This window comes from Lampetra fluviatilis, chromosome 23 (assembly GCF_964198595.1).
Source record: "Lampetra fluviatilis chromosome 23, kcLamFluv1.1, whole genome shotgun sequence".
Taxonomy (NCBI): domain Eukaryota; kingdom Metazoa; phylum Chordata; class Hyperoartia; order Petromyzontiformes; family Petromyzontidae; genus Lampetra; species Lampetra fluviatilis.
The window spans coordinates 6692298-6707182 of record NC_136297.1 but is presented as its reverse complement, the minus strand read 5'-3'; the positions used below and the strand labels follow the sequence as shown (position 1 = coordinate 6707182).

General features: G+C 49.3%; 10 non-coding genes and 2 pseudogenes across 10 annotated transcripts; 6 read left to right on the top strand and 6 right to left on the bottom strand.

Annotated features, from left to right (window-relative positions):
• The first annotated feature begins 625 nt into the window (after positions 1-625).
• LOC144940943 (5S ribosomal RNA) lies at positions 626-744 on the top strand. Its single transcript, XR_013639170.1, has one exon. It is a non-coding gene; the product is annotated as a 5S ribosomal RNA (ribosomal RNA).
• A 1421-nt stretch (positions 745-2165) lies between these two features.
• On the bottom strand, positions 2166-2274 carry LOC144940945 (5S ribosomal RNA; annotated as a pseudogene).
• A 747-nt stretch (positions 2275-3021) lies between these two features.
• LOC144941003 (5S ribosomal RNA) lies at positions 3022-3140 on the top strand. Its single transcript, XR_013639214.1, has one exon. It is a non-coding gene; the product is annotated as a 5S ribosomal RNA (ribosomal RNA).
• A 1680-nt stretch (positions 3141-4820) lies between these two features.
• Positions 4821-4929, bottom strand: LOC144940944 (5S ribosomal RNA; annotated as a pseudogene).
• A 752-nt stretch (positions 4930-5681) lies between these two features.
• On the top strand, positions 5682-5800 carry LOC144940992 (5S ribosomal RNA). The gene has a single exon (XR_013639203.1). It is a non-coding gene; the product is annotated as a 5S ribosomal RNA (ribosomal RNA).
• Positions 5801-7220: 1420 nt separating this feature from the next.
• LOC144941000 (5S ribosomal RNA) lies at positions 7221-7339 on the bottom strand. The gene has a single exon (XR_013639211.1). It is a non-coding gene; the product is annotated as a 5S ribosomal RNA (ribosomal RNA).
• A 752-nt stretch (positions 7340-8091) lies between these two features.
• LOC144940991 (5S ribosomal RNA) lies at positions 8092-8210 on the top strand. Its single transcript, XR_013639202.1, has one exon. It is a non-coding gene; the product is annotated as a 5S ribosomal RNA (ribosomal RNA).
• Positions 8211-9630: 1420 nt separating this feature from the next.
• On the bottom strand, positions 9631-9749 carry LOC144940990 (5S ribosomal RNA). Its single transcript, XR_013639201.1, has one exon. It is a non-coding gene; the product is annotated as a 5S ribosomal RNA (ribosomal RNA).
• Positions 9750-10501: 752 nt separating this feature from the next.
• On the top strand, positions 10502-10620 carry LOC144940989 (5S ribosomal RNA). Its single transcript, XR_013639200.1, has one exon. It is a non-coding gene; the product is annotated as a 5S ribosomal RNA (ribosomal RNA).
• Positions 10621-12040: 1420 nt separating this feature from the next.
• Positions 12041-12159, bottom strand: LOC144940987 (5S ribosomal RNA). The gene has a single exon (XR_013639199.1). It is a non-coding gene; the product is annotated as a 5S ribosomal RNA (ribosomal RNA).
• Positions 12160-12911: 752 nt separating this feature from the next.
• Positions 12912-13030, top strand: LOC144940986 (5S ribosomal RNA). The gene has a single exon (XR_013639198.1). It is a non-coding gene; the product is annotated as a 5S ribosomal RNA (ribosomal RNA).
• A 1421-nt stretch (positions 13031-14451) lies between these two features.
• LOC144940984 (5S ribosomal RNA) lies at positions 14452-14570 on the bottom strand. Its single transcript, XR_013639196.1, has one exon. It is a non-coding gene; the product is annotated as a 5S ribosomal RNA (ribosomal RNA).
• Positions 14571-14885: the final 315 nt, after the last annotated feature.

Sequence of the window (14885 nt, the reverse complement as noted above, 5' to 3'; positions counted from 1 at the left end):
TTGGAATAAAATTGGTCAACTTCCCCATAGTGTGAAAACACCGCCTGCAGTCATCCTCGCATTCACGGTGGAGTTCAACTCAAGACGTCTCGGTGCAAAGCCAAGTGGTCTCATCTCTGGAGCAGCAGCTGCAGCCTCCCAGCTGAGCATCTATCTCAGGAGAAGAGTTGTGATCATATTTATATGCAGTATTTGTGTGTATTTAAACCATGACGTCCAGACTTTGTTCATCCACTGATGGATGAAGCCCTACAACACGCCGTGTCTGTCCTGTCCTGGGGGTTGATTGAGCATACTTCACCACGCTGGTGGACGGTGCGGGTTGGTGGGGAAGTGGTGGGGGTGGAGAGAGGCTGACCTGGTTCGGATATCACTCGACACCACCGATGTTAGCCGTGCTCGGGATTCTAACTCAGCTCAGCAGCTTCACTGCACCGTGACGCTGAGAGCCACGGCGCCCTAAGGGCTGTGGTCTTGACAGTGGCAGAAGTGAGCTCTGGGGTCGCGATCTGCAGCTGGTGGTGAACACGAGTTTCATGGGAAACGCTCATTCGCTGTAAAAAATAGCATCAGCAGAATCCTGATAACGTTAGAGATGGATTTACTAAATCTTCTCTGAGCTCTCGCCTACGACCATATCACCCTGAATGCGCCCGATCTCGTCCGATCTCGGAAGCTAAGCAGGGTCGAGCCTGGTTAGTACTTGGATGGGAGACCGCCTGGGAATACCAGGTGTTGTAGGCTTTTAGAAACTTTTTGCGTTTTCGTGTCTCCAGGGGGCGCTATTTACTCCACGTCTCACACGCACGACGCCGAACTGGCGTTTCAATGTCTATAGGGGGCACTTGCCTATTCAGGGTCAAACTCTTGACTACTTGGCATTCAGAATTGGAATTCATCAGGTATTTTTTTGCTTAGAGTTCTATGTTAAATTGCATAACCACGATGAACATGACAGTGGCTTGTGGGGAGGCCTTCACCCGGCAGTGGATTGACCAAGAGCTGTTAAACAAATGGAACACGCTCACCCCGAGTTGGCAGTGCTCCCCACAGACTTAAATATGCAAGTTCCACTCTGTGCGTGTCGCTCACGCAGAGCGGAGCTGGCGGGTTCTCGTCTCTAGGGGGCATCGCTACCTCGGCCTCAAGCTGCACCGACTACGCGCCTGGTCATTCCGTGTCGTGCATTGTAGAGTTTTGTGCTCCACTGGGACCCACAGCTAACAGAGGGGCCCTTGCACGTGAACGTCCCGCAGTTCACCAGAATTCACTCTGTTGATGAGACACTGATTGTCAAAACCAGCCCAGAGTTTGTTCCTGTGGTCAACCTTTGCTAATGAAACGATTCACTCTCAGGTCACCTGGCTGATGGGATGTGTAAAAAATACTTTTATGTTGGAGATTTCGCGCTCAGTGGATTATCGCTGGTGCTGACATGAAAGCATTCTCCTACAATGCATTGTGCCAAAGATAATTTCATCATTTTACTTTTAATATAAATAAGAATTATTTAGTAGTCATTATTTTGATTGATTGAAGGATGTGTGACTCAATCCCAACTAATAGTTCAACTATTCTTATGGCAATGAAAAAAACTGGTCATCAAAATTCATAGTTTTTAACATATTATTCAGGTCCCATGGTGTAAATAACTGTATGACGCCAACTCTAATTTCCCACTATCCCCTCTTCAGTGGGCAGTGCACAACACCCGCTTGTTGCACCCCACTTCTATGTACAGAGATTCCCGCCCTCACTAACCCCCAGGGACCAGCGTGGACGCGCGGTCAAATAAGCCCCATTACCCACTCGGCATGTGGAGGCCCTCATCCAGAAGTGGATTGACAGAGGGCTGTGAACGTTCAATCAGGCAGCTGTAAATAAATGTTTCAGCCGTGCGGAGAAATAAAAGTGACGTCGCAAACCCAAAAACTGACCAGCGTGGCGATATATGGTTAACAAAAACTATAACCGACGTGGTTTGAGCAGACTTTCATCCAGCAGTGGAATGACAAAGGCTGTAAAATTCAGCTGTTGTCAGCTACTAGCCGAGGTAGCGGTGCCCCCTAGGGACGAGAACCCGCCAGACCCGCTGTGCGTGAGCGACACGCGGGGTAGACAGCGCTCCCCCTGCCGACGGATAGAGGCAAAAGCCGAGAACAAAAAGCCTACAACACCTGGTATTCCCAGGCGGTCTCCCATCCAAGTACTAACCAGGCTCGACCCTGCTTAGCTTCCGAGATCGGGCGTATTCAGGGTGATATGGTCGTAGGCGAAAGCTCAGTGAAGATTTAGTAAATTCATCTCCAGCGCCAACTCTTCCGGCTGATGATATTTTCACAGCGAGTAAATGTTACCCATATAGGTCGTCAACTCATCTCTAACTTAGTTGTGACCCACCTTTGCACGTGGCTTCACTTCTTGTGTGAAGACACCGCCTGCAATCATCCTCGCATTCACGGTGGAGTTCAACTCAAGACGTCTCGGTGCAAACCCAAGTGGTGGTCTCAGCTTTGGAGCAACATCTCCGTTCTGAGCAGTTATCTCAGAGTAAAAGTTGTCACCATATTTACGTACAGTACGTGTGTGTGTGTGTTTAAACCAAAACGTACTGACTTTGTTAATCCGCTGATGGATGAAGACCTCCACAAACCGTGTCTGTCCTATCCCGGGGGTTGATTGAGCATACTTCACCACGCTGGTGGACGGTGCGGGTTGGTGGGGAAGTGGTGGGGGTGGAGAGAGGCTGACCTGGTTCGGATATCACTCGACACCACCGATATTAGCCGTGCCCGGGATTCTAACTCAGCTCAGCAGCTTCACTGCACCTTGACGCTGAGAGCCACGGCGCCCTAAGGGCTGTGGTCTTGACAGTGGCAGAAGTGAGCTCTGGGGTCGCGATCTGTAGTTGGTGGTGAACACGAATTTTGTGGGTAACATTTACTCACTGTGAAAATATAACAATTTCAGCCGGAAGAGTTAACGTTGGAGATAAGTTTACTAAATCCCCTCTTAGCTTTCGCCTACGACCATATCACCCTGAATACGCCCGATCTCGTCCGATCTCGGAAGCTAAGCAGGATCGAGCCTGGTTAGTACTTGGATGGGAGACCGCCTGGGAATACCAGGTGTTGTAGGCTTTTAGAAACTTTTTGCGTTTTCGTGTCTCCAGGGGGCGCTATTTACTCCACGTTTCACACGCACGAAGCCGAACTGGCGTTTCAATGTCTTTCCGGGGCACTGCTACTCGGGGTCAAACTCGTGACTTCTTGGGATTCAGAATTGGAATTCATCAGGTTTTTGTTTGCTTAGAGTTATATCTTAATTTGCATAACCACGATGAACATGACAGTGGCTTGGATTGACCAAGAGCTGTTAAACAAATGGAACACGCTCACCCCGAGTTGGCCGTGCTCCCTACAAAATTAAGATTAAATATGCACGTTCCACTCTGTGCGTGTCGCTCACGCAGAGCGGAGCTGGCGGGTTCTCGTCTCTAGGGGGCATCGCTACCTCGGCCTCAAAGCTGCACCGACTACGCGCCTGGTCATTCCGTGTCGTGCATTGCAGAGTTTTGTGCTCCACTTGGACCCACAGCTAACAGAGAGGGGCCTTGCACGTGAACGTCCCGCAGTTCACCAGAATTCACTCTGTTGATGAGACACTGATTGTCAAAACCAGTCCAGAGTTTTTTTTTCTTCTTATTGGTTCTTTCGGTAAAGTCACGTAGAATGGAAATAATAAAATAATAAAAAATACTACATAATGAAATAATTCTCACGACGTTTCGACGACAACGCAAGCAGCCGTCCTCAGGCGAAGACCCCGACAGACCTGGTCTTCACCTGCATTATTTTATAATGTTTTTTTTATTTGATTATTTCCATTCTACGTGACTTTACCGAAAGAACCAAAAAGATGAATCCCTGCAGTCACGAAAGCTTTAAATCGAAAAGCCCAGAGTTTGTTCCTGTGGTCAACCATTACTAATGAAACGATTCACTCTCAGGTAGCCTGGCTGATGGGATGTGTAAAAAATACTTTTATTTTGGAGATTTCGCGCTCAGTGGATTATCGCTGGTGCTGACATGAAAGCATTTTCCTACAATGCATTGTGCCAAGGATAATTTCATCATTTTACTTTTAATATAAATGAGAATGATGTATTAGTCATTATTTTGATTGATTGAAGGATGTGTGACTCAATCGCAACTAATAGTTCAACTGTTCTTATGGCAATAAAAAAAAACTGGTCATCAAAATTCATAGTTTTTAACATATTATTCAGGTCCCATGGTGTAAATAAGTGCAATACGCCAACTCTAATTTCCCACTATCCCCTCTTCAGAGGGCAGTGCACAACACCCGCTTGTTGCACCCCACTTCTATGTACAGATATTCCCGCCCTCACTAACCCCCAGGGACCAGCGTGGACGCGCGGTCAAATAAGCCCCATTACCCACTCGGCATGTGGAGGCCCTCATCCAGCAGTGGATTGACAGAGGGTTGTGAACGTTCAATCAGGCAGCTGTAAATAAATGTTTAAGCCGTGCGCCAGAAATAAAAGTGACGTCGCAAACCCAAAAACTGACCAGCGTGGCGATACACGGTTAACAAAAACTATAACCGACGTGGTTTGGGCAGGCTTTCATCCAGCAGTGGAATGACAAAGGCTGTAAAATTCAGCTGTTGTCAGTTTCTAGCCGAGGTAGCGGTGCCCCCCAGGGACGAGAACCCGCCAGCCCCGCTGTGCGTGAGCGACACGCGGGGTAGACAGCGCTTCCCCTGCCGACGGGAAGAGGCAAAAGCCGAGGACAAAAAGCCTACAACACCTGGTATTCCCAGGCGGTCTCCCATCCAAGTACTAACCAGGCTCGACCCTGCTTAGCTTCCGAGATCGGGCGTATTCAGGGTGATATGGTCGTAGGCGAAAGCTGAAAGGAGATTTAGTAAACTTATCTCCAACCGTGACTCTTCCGGCTGATATGGCTGATGACATTTTCACAGCGAGTCAATGTTACCCACAAAACTCGTGTTCACCACCAGCTACAGATCGCGAGCCCAGAGCTCACTTCTGCCACTGTCAAGACCACAGCCCTTAGGGCGCCGTGGCTCTCAGCGTCACGGTGCAGTGAAGCTGCTGAGCTGAGTTAGAATCCCGGGCACGGCTAACATCGGTGGTGTCGAGTGATATCCGAACCAGGTCAGCCTCTCTCCACCCCCACCACTTCCCCACCAACCCGCACCGTCCACCAGCGTGGTGAAGTATGCTCAATCAACCCCCGGGATAGGACAGACACGGTTTGTGGAGGTCTTCATCCATCAGCGGATTAACAAAGTCAGTACGTTTTGGTTTAAACACACACACACACGTACTGTACGTAAATATGGTGACAACTTTTACTCTGAGATAGCTGCTCAGAACGGAGATGTTGCTCCAAAGCTGAGACCACCACTTGGGTTTGCACCGAGACGTCTTGAGTTGAACTCCACCGTGAATGCGAGGATGATTGCAGGCGGTGTCTTCACACAAGAAGTGAAGCCACGTGCAAAGGTGGGTCACAACTAAGTTAGAGATAAGTTGACGAATTTTGTGGGTAACATTTATTCGCTGTGAAAATATCATCAGCTGGACGAGTTGGCGTTAAGAGATGAATTTACTGAATCTTCTCTGAGCTTTCGCCTACGACCATATCACCCTGAATACGCCCGATCTCGTCCGATCTCGGAAGCTAAGCAGGGTCGAGCCTGGTTAGTACTTGGATGGGAGACCGCCTGGGAATACCAGGTGTTGTAGGCTTTTAAAAACGTTTTGCGTTTTCGTGTCTCCAGGGGGCGCTATTTACTCCACGTTTCACACGCACGACGCCGAACTGGCGTTTCAATGTCTATAGGGGGCACTTGCCTATTCAGGGTCAAACTCTTGACTACTTGGCATTCAGAATTGGAATTCATCAGGTATTTTTTTGCTTAGAGTTCTATGTTAAATTGCATAACCGCGATGAACATGACAGTGGCTTGTGGGGAGGCCTTCACCCGGCAGTGGATTGACCAAGAGCTGTTAAACAAATGGAACACGCTCACCCCGAGTTGGCAGTGCTCCCCACAGACTTAAATATGCAAGTTCCACTCTGTGCGTGTCGCTCACGCAGAGCGGAGCTGGCGGGTTCTCGTCTATAGGGGGCATCGCTACCTCGGCCTCAAGCTGCACCGACTACGCGCCTGGTCATTCCGTGTCGTGCATTTTAGAGTTTTGTGCTCCACTGGGACCCACAGCTAACAGAGGGGCCCTTGCACGTGAACGTCCCGCAGTTCACCAGAATTCACTCTGTTGATGAGACACTGATTGTCAAACCAGCCCAGAGTTTGTTCCTGTGGTCAACCTTTGCTAATGAAACGATTCACTCTCAGGTCACCTGGCTGATGGGATGTGTAAAAAATACTTTTATGTTGGAGATTTCGCGCTCAGTGGATTATCGCTGGTGCTGACGTGAAAGCATTCTCCTACAATGCATTGTGCCAAAGATAATTTCATCATTTTACTTTTAATATAAATAAGAATAATTTAGTAGTCATTATTTTGATTGATTGAAGGATGTGTGACTCAATCCCAACTAATAGTTCAACTATTCTTATGGCAATGAAAAAAACTGGTCATCAAAATTCATAGTTTTTAACATATTATTCAGGTCCCATGGTGTAAATAACTGTATGACGCCAACTCACATTCCCCACTATCCTCTCTTCCGTGGGCAGTGCACAACACCCGCTTGTTGCACCCCACTTCTATGTACAGAGATTCCCGCCCTCACTAACCCCCAGGGACCAGCGTGGACGCGCGGTCAAATAAGCCCCATTACCCACTCGGCATGTGGAGGCCCTCATCCAGAAGTGGATTGACAGAGGGCTGTGAACGTTCAATCAGGCAGCTGTAAATAAATGTTTCAGCCGTGCGGAGAAATAAAAGTGACGTCGCAAACCCAAAAACTGACCAACGTGGCGATATATGGTTAACAAAAACTATATCCGACGTGGTTTGGGAAGACTTTCATCCAGCAGTGGAATGACAAAGGCTGTAAAATTCACCTGTTGTCAGTTTCTAGCCGAGGTAGCGGTGCCCCCTAGAGACGAGAACCCGCCGGCCCCGCTGTGCGTGAGCGACACGCGGGGTAGACAGCGCTCCCCCTGCCGACGGGAAGAGGCAAAAGCCGAGGACAAAAAGCCTACAACACCTGGTATTCCCAAGCGGTCTCCCATCCAAGTACTAACCAGGCTCGACCCTGCTTAGCTTCCGAGATCGGACGAGATCGGGCGTATTCAGGGTGATATGGTCGTAGGCGAAAGCTGAAAGGAGATTTAGTAAACTTATCTCCAACCTTGACTCTTCCGGCTGATATGGCTGATGACATTTTCACAGCGAGTCAATGTTACCCACAAAACTCGTGTTCACCACCAGCTACAGATCGCGAGCCCAGAGCTCACTTCTGCCACTGTCAAGACCACAGCCCTTAGGGCGCCGTGGCTCTCAGCGTCACGGTGCAGTGAAGCTGCTGAGCTGAGTTAGAATCCCGGGCACGGCTAACATCGGTGGTGTCGAGTGATATCCGAACCAGGTCAGCCTTTCTCCACCCCCACCACTTCCCCACCAACCCGCACCGTCCACCAGCGTGGTGAAGTATGCTCAATCAACCCCCGGGATAGGACAGACACGGTTTGTGGAGGTCTTCATCCATCAGCGGATTAACAAAGTCAGTACGTTTTGGTTTAAACACACACACACACGTACTGTACGTAAATATGGTGACAACTTTTACTCTGAGATAGCTGCTCAGAACGGAGATGTTGCTCCAAAGCTGAGACCACCACTTGGGTTTGCACCGAGACGTCTTGAGTTGAACTCCACCGTGAATGCGAGGATGATTGCAGGCGGTGTCTTCACACAAGAAGTGAAGCCACGTGCAAAGGTGGGTCACAACTAAGTTAGAGATAAGTTGACGAATTTTGTGGGTAACATTTATTCGCTGTGAAAATATCATCAGCTGGACGAGTTGGCGTTAAGAGATGAATTTACTGAATCTTCTCTGAGCTTTCGCCTACGACCATATCACCCTGAATACGCCCGATCTCGTCCGATCTCGGAAGCTAAGCAGGGTCGAGCCTGGTTAGTACTTGGATGGGAGACCGCCTGGGAATACCAGGTGTTGTAGGCTTTTAAAAACGTTTTGCGTTTTCGTGTCTCCAGGGGGCGCTATTTACTCCACGTTTCACACGCACGACGCCGAACTGGCGTTTCAATGTCTATAGGGGGCACTTGCCTATTCAGGGTCAAACTCTTGACTACTTGGCATTCAGAATTGGAATTCATCAGGTATTTTTTTGCTTAGAGTTCTATGTTAAATTGCATAACCGCGATGAACATGACAGTGGCTTGTGGGGAGGCCTTCACCCGGCAGTGGATTGACCAAGAGCTGTTAAACAAATGGAACACGCTCACCCCGAGTTGGCAGTGCTCCCCACAGACTTAAATATGCAAGTTCCACTCTGTGCGTGTCGCTCACGCAGAGCGGAGCTGGCGGGTTCTCGTCTATAGGGGGCATCGCTACCTCGGCCTCAAGCTGCACCGACTACGCGCCTGGTCATTCCGTGTCGTGCATTTTAGAGTTTTGTGCTCCACTGGGACCCACAGCTAACAGAGGGGCCCTTGCACGTGAACGTCCCGCAGTTCACCAGAATTCACTCTGTTGATGAGACACTGATTGTCAAACCAGCCCAGAGTTTGTTCCTGTGGTCAACCTTTGCTAATGAAACGATTCACTCTCAGGTCACCTGGCTGATGGGATGTGTAAAAAATACTTTTATGTTGGAGATTTCGCGCTCAGTGGATTATCGCTGGTGCTGACGTGAAAGCATTCTCCTACAATGCATTGTGCCAAAGATAATTTCATCATTTTACTTTTAATATAAATAAGAATAATTTAGTAGTCATTATTTTGATTGATTGAAGGATGTGTGACTCAATCCCAACTAATAGTTCAACTATTCTTATGGCAATGAAAAAAACTGGTCATCAAAATTCATAGTTTTTAACATATTATTCAGGTCCCATGGTGTAAATAACTGTATGACGCCAACTCACATTCCCCACTATCCTCTCTTCCGTGGGCAGTGCACAACACCCGCTTGTTGCACCCCACTTCTATGTACAGAGATTCCCGCCCTCACTAACCCCCAGGGACCAGCGTGGACGCGCGGTCAAATAAGCCCCATTACCCACTCGGCATGTGGAGGCCCTCATCCAGAAGTGGATTGACAGAGGGCTGTGAACGTTCAATCAGGCAGCTGTAAATAAATGTTTCAGCCGTGCGGAGAAATAAAAGTGACGTCGCAAACCCAAAAACTGACCAACGTGGCGATATATGGTTAACAAAAACTATATCCGACGTGGTTTGGGAAGACTTTCATCCAGCAGTGGAATGACAAAGGCTGTAAAATTCACCTGTTGTCAGTTTCTAGCCGAGGTAGCGGTGCCCCCTAGAGACGAGAACCCGCCGGCCCCGCTGTGCGTGAGCGACACGCGGGGTAGACAGCGCTCCCCCTGCCGACGGGAAGAGGCAAAAGCCGAGGACAAAAAGCCTACAACACCTGGTATTCCCAGGCGGTCTCCCATCCAAGTACTAACCAGGCTCGACCCTGCTTAGCTTCCGAGATCGGACGAGATCGGGCGTATTCAGGGTGATATGGTCGTAGGCGAAAGCTGAAAGGAGATTTAGTAAACTTATCTCCAACCTTGACTCTTCCGGCTGATATGGCTGATGACATTTTCACAGCGAGTCAATGTTACCCACAAAACTCGTGTTCACCACCAGCTACAGATCGCGAGCCCAGAGCTCACTTCTGCCACTGTCAAGACCACAGCCCTTAGGGCGCCGTGGCTCTCAGCGTCACGGTGCAGTGAAGCTGCTGAGCTGAGTTAGAATCCCGGGCACGGCTAACATCGGTGGTGTCGAGTGATATCCGAACCAGGTCAGCCTCTCTCCACCCCCACCACTTCCCCACCAACCCGCACCGTCCACCAGCGTGGTGAAGTATGCTCAATCAACCCCCGGGATAGGACAGACACGGTTTGTGGAGGTCTTCATCCATCAGCGGATTAACAAAGTCAGTACGTTTTGGTTTAAACACACACACACACGTACTGTACGTAAATATGGTGACAACTTTTACTCTGAGATAGCTGCTCAGAACGGAGATGTTGCTCCAAAGCTGAGACCACCACTTGGGTTTGCACCGAGACGTCTTGAGTTGAACTCCACCGTGAATGCGAGGATGATTGCAGGCGGTGTCTTCACACAAGAAGTGAAGCCACGTGCAAAGGTGGGTCACAACTAAGTTAGAGATAAGTTGACGAATTTTGTGGGTAACATTTATTCGCTGTGAAAATATCATCAGCTGGACGAGTTGGCGTTAAGAGATGAATTTACTGAATCTTCTCTGAGCTTTCGCCTACGACCATATCACCCTGAATACGCCCGATCTCGTCCGATCTCGGAAGCTAAGCAGGGTCGAGCCTGGTTAGTACTTGGATGGGAGACCGCCTGGGAATACCAGGTGTTGTAGGCTTTTAAAAACGTTTTGCGTTTTCGTGTCTCCAGGGGGCGCTATTTACTCCACGTTTCACACGCACGACGCCGAACTGGCGTTTCAATGTCTATAGGGGGCACTTGCCTATTCAGGGTCAAACTCTTGACTACTTGGCATTCAGAATTGGAATTCATCAGGTATTTTTTTGCTTAGAGTTCTATGTTAAATTGCATAACCGCGATGAACATGACAGTGGCTTGTGGGGAGGCCTTCACCCGGCAGTGGATTGACCAAGAGCTGTTAAACAAATGGAACACGCTCACCCCGAGTTGGCAGTGCTCCCCACAGACTTAAATATGCAAGTTCCACTCTGTGCGTGTCGCTCACGCAGAGCGGAGCTGGCGGGTTCTCGTCTATAGGGGGCATCGCTACCTCGGCCTCAAGCTGCACCGACTACGCGCCTGGTCATTCCGTGTCGTGCATTTTAGAGTTTTGTGCTCCACTGGGACCCACAGCTAACAGAGGGGCCCTTGCACGTGAACGTCCCGCAGTTCACCAGAATTCACTCTGTTGATGAGACACTGATTGTCAAACCAGCCCAGAGTTTGTTCCTGTGGTCAACCTTTGCTAATGAAACGATTCACTCTCAGGTCACCTGGCTGATGGGATGTGTAAAAAATACTTTTATGTTGGAGATTTCGCGCTCAGTGGATTATCGCTGGTGCTGACGTGAAAGCATTCTCCTACAATGCATTGTGCCAAAGATAATTTCATCATTTTACTTTTAATATAAATAAGAATAATTTAGTAGTCATTATTTTGATTGATTGAAGGATGTGTGACTCAATCCCAACTAATAGTTCAACTATTCTTATGGCAATGAAAAAAACTGGTCATCAAAATTCATAGTTTTTAACATATTATTCAGGTCCCATGGTGTAAATAACTGTATGACGCCAACTCACATTCCCCACTATCCTCTCTTCCGTGGGCAGTGCACAACACCCGCTTGTTGCACCCCACTTCTATGTACAGAGATTCCCGCCCTCACTAACCCCCAGGGACCAGCGTGGACGCGCGGTCAAATAAGCCCCATTACCCACTCGGCATGTGGAGGCCCTCATCCAGAAGTGGATTGACAGAGGGCTGTGAACGTTCAATCAGGCAGCTGTAAATAAATGTTTCAGCCGTGCGGAGAAATAAAAGTGACGTCGCAAACCCAAAAACTGACCAACGTGGCGATATATGGTTAACAAAAACTATATCCGACGTGGTTTGGGAAGACTTTCATCCAGCAGTGGAATGACAAAGGCTGTAAAATTCACCTGTTGTCAGTTTCTAGCCGAGGTAGCGGTGCCCCCTAGAGACGAGAACCCGCCGGCCCCGCTGTGCGTGAGCGACACGCGGGGTAGACAGCGCTCCCCCTGCCGACGGGAAGAGGCAAAAGCCGAGGACAAAAAGCCTACAACACCTGGTATTCCCAGGCGGTCTCCCATCCAAGTACTAACCAGGCTCGACCCTGCTTAGCTTCCGAGATCGGACGAGATCGGGCGTATTCAGGGTGATATGGTCGTAGGCGAAAGCTGAAAGGAGATTTAGTAAACTTATCTCCAACCTTGACTCTTCCGGCTGATATGGCTGATGACATTTTCACAGCGAGTCAATGTTACCCACAAAACTCGTGTTCACCACCAGCTACAGATCGCGAGCCCAGAGCTCACTTCTGCCACTGTCAAGACCACAGCCCTTAGGGCGCCGTGGCTCTCAGCGTCACGGTGCAGTGAAGCTGCTGAGCTGAGTTAGAATCCCGGGCACGGCTAACATCGGTGGTGTCGAGTGATATCCGAACCAGGTCAGCCTCTCTCCACCCCCACCACTTCCCCACCAACCCGCACCGTCCACCAGCGTGGTGAAGTATGCTCAATCAACCCCCGGGATAGGACAGACACGGTTTGTGGAGGTCTTCATCCATCAGCGGATTAACAAAGTCAGTACGTTTTGGTTTAAACACACACACACACGTACTGTACGTAAATATGGTGACAACTTTTACTCTGAGATAGCTGCTCAGAACGGAGATGTTGCTCCAAAGCTGAGACCACCACTTGGGTTTGCACCGAGACGTCTTGAGTTGAACTCCACCGTGAATGCGAGGATGATTGCAGGCGGTGTCTTCACACAAGAAGTGAAGCCACGTGCAAAGGTGGGTCACAACTAAGTTAGAGATAAGTTGACGAATTTTGTGGGTAACATTTATTCGCTGTGAAAATATCATCAGCTGGACGAGTTGGCGTTAAGAGATGAATTTACTGAATCTTCTCTGAGCTTTCGCCTACGACCATATCACCCTGAATACGCCCGATCTCGTCCGATCTCGGAAGCTAAGCAGGGTCGAGCCTGGTTAGTACTTGGATGGGAGACCGCCTGGGAATACCAGGTGTTGTAGGCTTTTAAAAACGTTTTGCGTTTTCGTGTCTCCAGGGGGCGCTATTTACTCCACGTTTCACACGCACGACGCCGAACTGGCGTTTCAATGTCTATAGGGGGCACTTGCCTATTCAGGGTCAAACTCTTGACTACTTGGCATTCAGAATTGGAATTCATCAGGTATTTTTTTGCTTAGAGTTCTATGTTAAATTGCATAACCGCGATGAACATGACAGTGGCTTGTGGGGAGGCCTTCACCCGGCAGTGGATTGACCAAGAGCTGTTAAACAAATGGAACACGCTCACCCCGAGTTGGCAGTGCTCCCCACAGACTTAAATATGCAAGTTCCACTCTGTGCGTGTCGCTCACGCAGAGCGGAGCTGGCGGGTTCTCGTCTCTAGGGGGCATCGCTACCTCGGCCTCAAGCTGCACCGACTACGCGCCTGGTCATTCCGTGTCGTGCATTTTAGAGTTTTGTGCTCCACTGGGACCCACAGCTAACAGAGGGGCCCTTGCACGTGAACGTCCCGCAGTTCACCAGAATTCACTCTGTTGATGAGACACTGATTGTCAAAACCAGCCCAGAGTTTGTTCCTGTGGTCAACCTTTGCTAATGAAACGATTCACTCTCAGGTCACCTGGCTGATGGGATGTGTAAAAAATACTTTTATGTTGGAGATTTCGCGCTCAGTGGATTATCGCTGGTGCTGACGTGAAAGCATTCTCCTACAATGCATTGTGCCAAAGATAATTTCATCATTTTACTTTTAATATAAATAAGAATAATTTAGTAGTCATTATTTTGATTGATTGAAGGATGTGTGACTCAATCCCAACTAATAGTTCAACTATTCTTATGGCGATGAAAAAAACTGGTCATCAAAATTCATAGTTTTTAACATATTATTCAGGTCCCATGGTGTAAATAACTGTATGACGCCAACTCACATTCCCCACTATCCTCTCTTCCGTGGGCAGTGCACAACACCCGCTTGTTGCACCCCACTTCTATGTACAGAGATTCCCGCCCTCACTAACCCCCAGGGACCAGCGTGGACGCGCGGTCAAATAAGCCCCATTACCCACTCGGCATGTGGAGGCCCTCATCCAGAAGTGGATTGACAGAGGGCTGTGAACGTTCAATCAGGCAGCTGTAAATAAATGTTTCAGCCGTGCGGAGAAATAAAAGTGACGTCGCAAACCCAAAAACTGACCAACGTGGCGATATATGGTTAACAAAAACTATATCCGACGTGGTTTGGGAAGACTTTCATCCAGCAGTGGAATGACAAAGGCTGTAAAATTCACCTGTTGTCAGTTTCTAGCCGAGGTAGCGGTGCCCCCTAGAGACGAGAACCCGCCGGCCCCGCTGTGCGTGAGCGACACGCGGGGTAGACAGCGCTCCCCCTGCCGACGGGAAGAGGCAAAAGCCGAGGACAAAAAGCCTACAACACCTGGTATTCCCAGGCGGTCTCCCATCCAAGTACTAACCAGGCTCGACCCTGCTTAGCTTCCGAGATCGGACGAGATCGGGCGTATTCAGGGTGATATGGTCGTAGGCGAAAGCTGAAAGGAGATTTAGTAAACTTATCTCCAACCTTGACTCTTCCGGCTGATATGGCTGATGACATTTTCACAGCGAGTCAATGTTACCCACAAAACTCGTGTTCACCACCAGCTACAGATCGCGAGCCCAGAGCTCACTTCTGCCACTGTCAAGACCACAGCCCTTAGGGCGCCGTGGCTCTCAGCGTCACGGTGCAGTGAAGCTGCTGAGCTGAGTTAGAATCCCGGGCACGGCTAACATCGGTGGTGTCGAGTGATATCCGAACCAGGTCAGCCTCTCTCCACCCCCACCACTTCCCCACCAACCCGC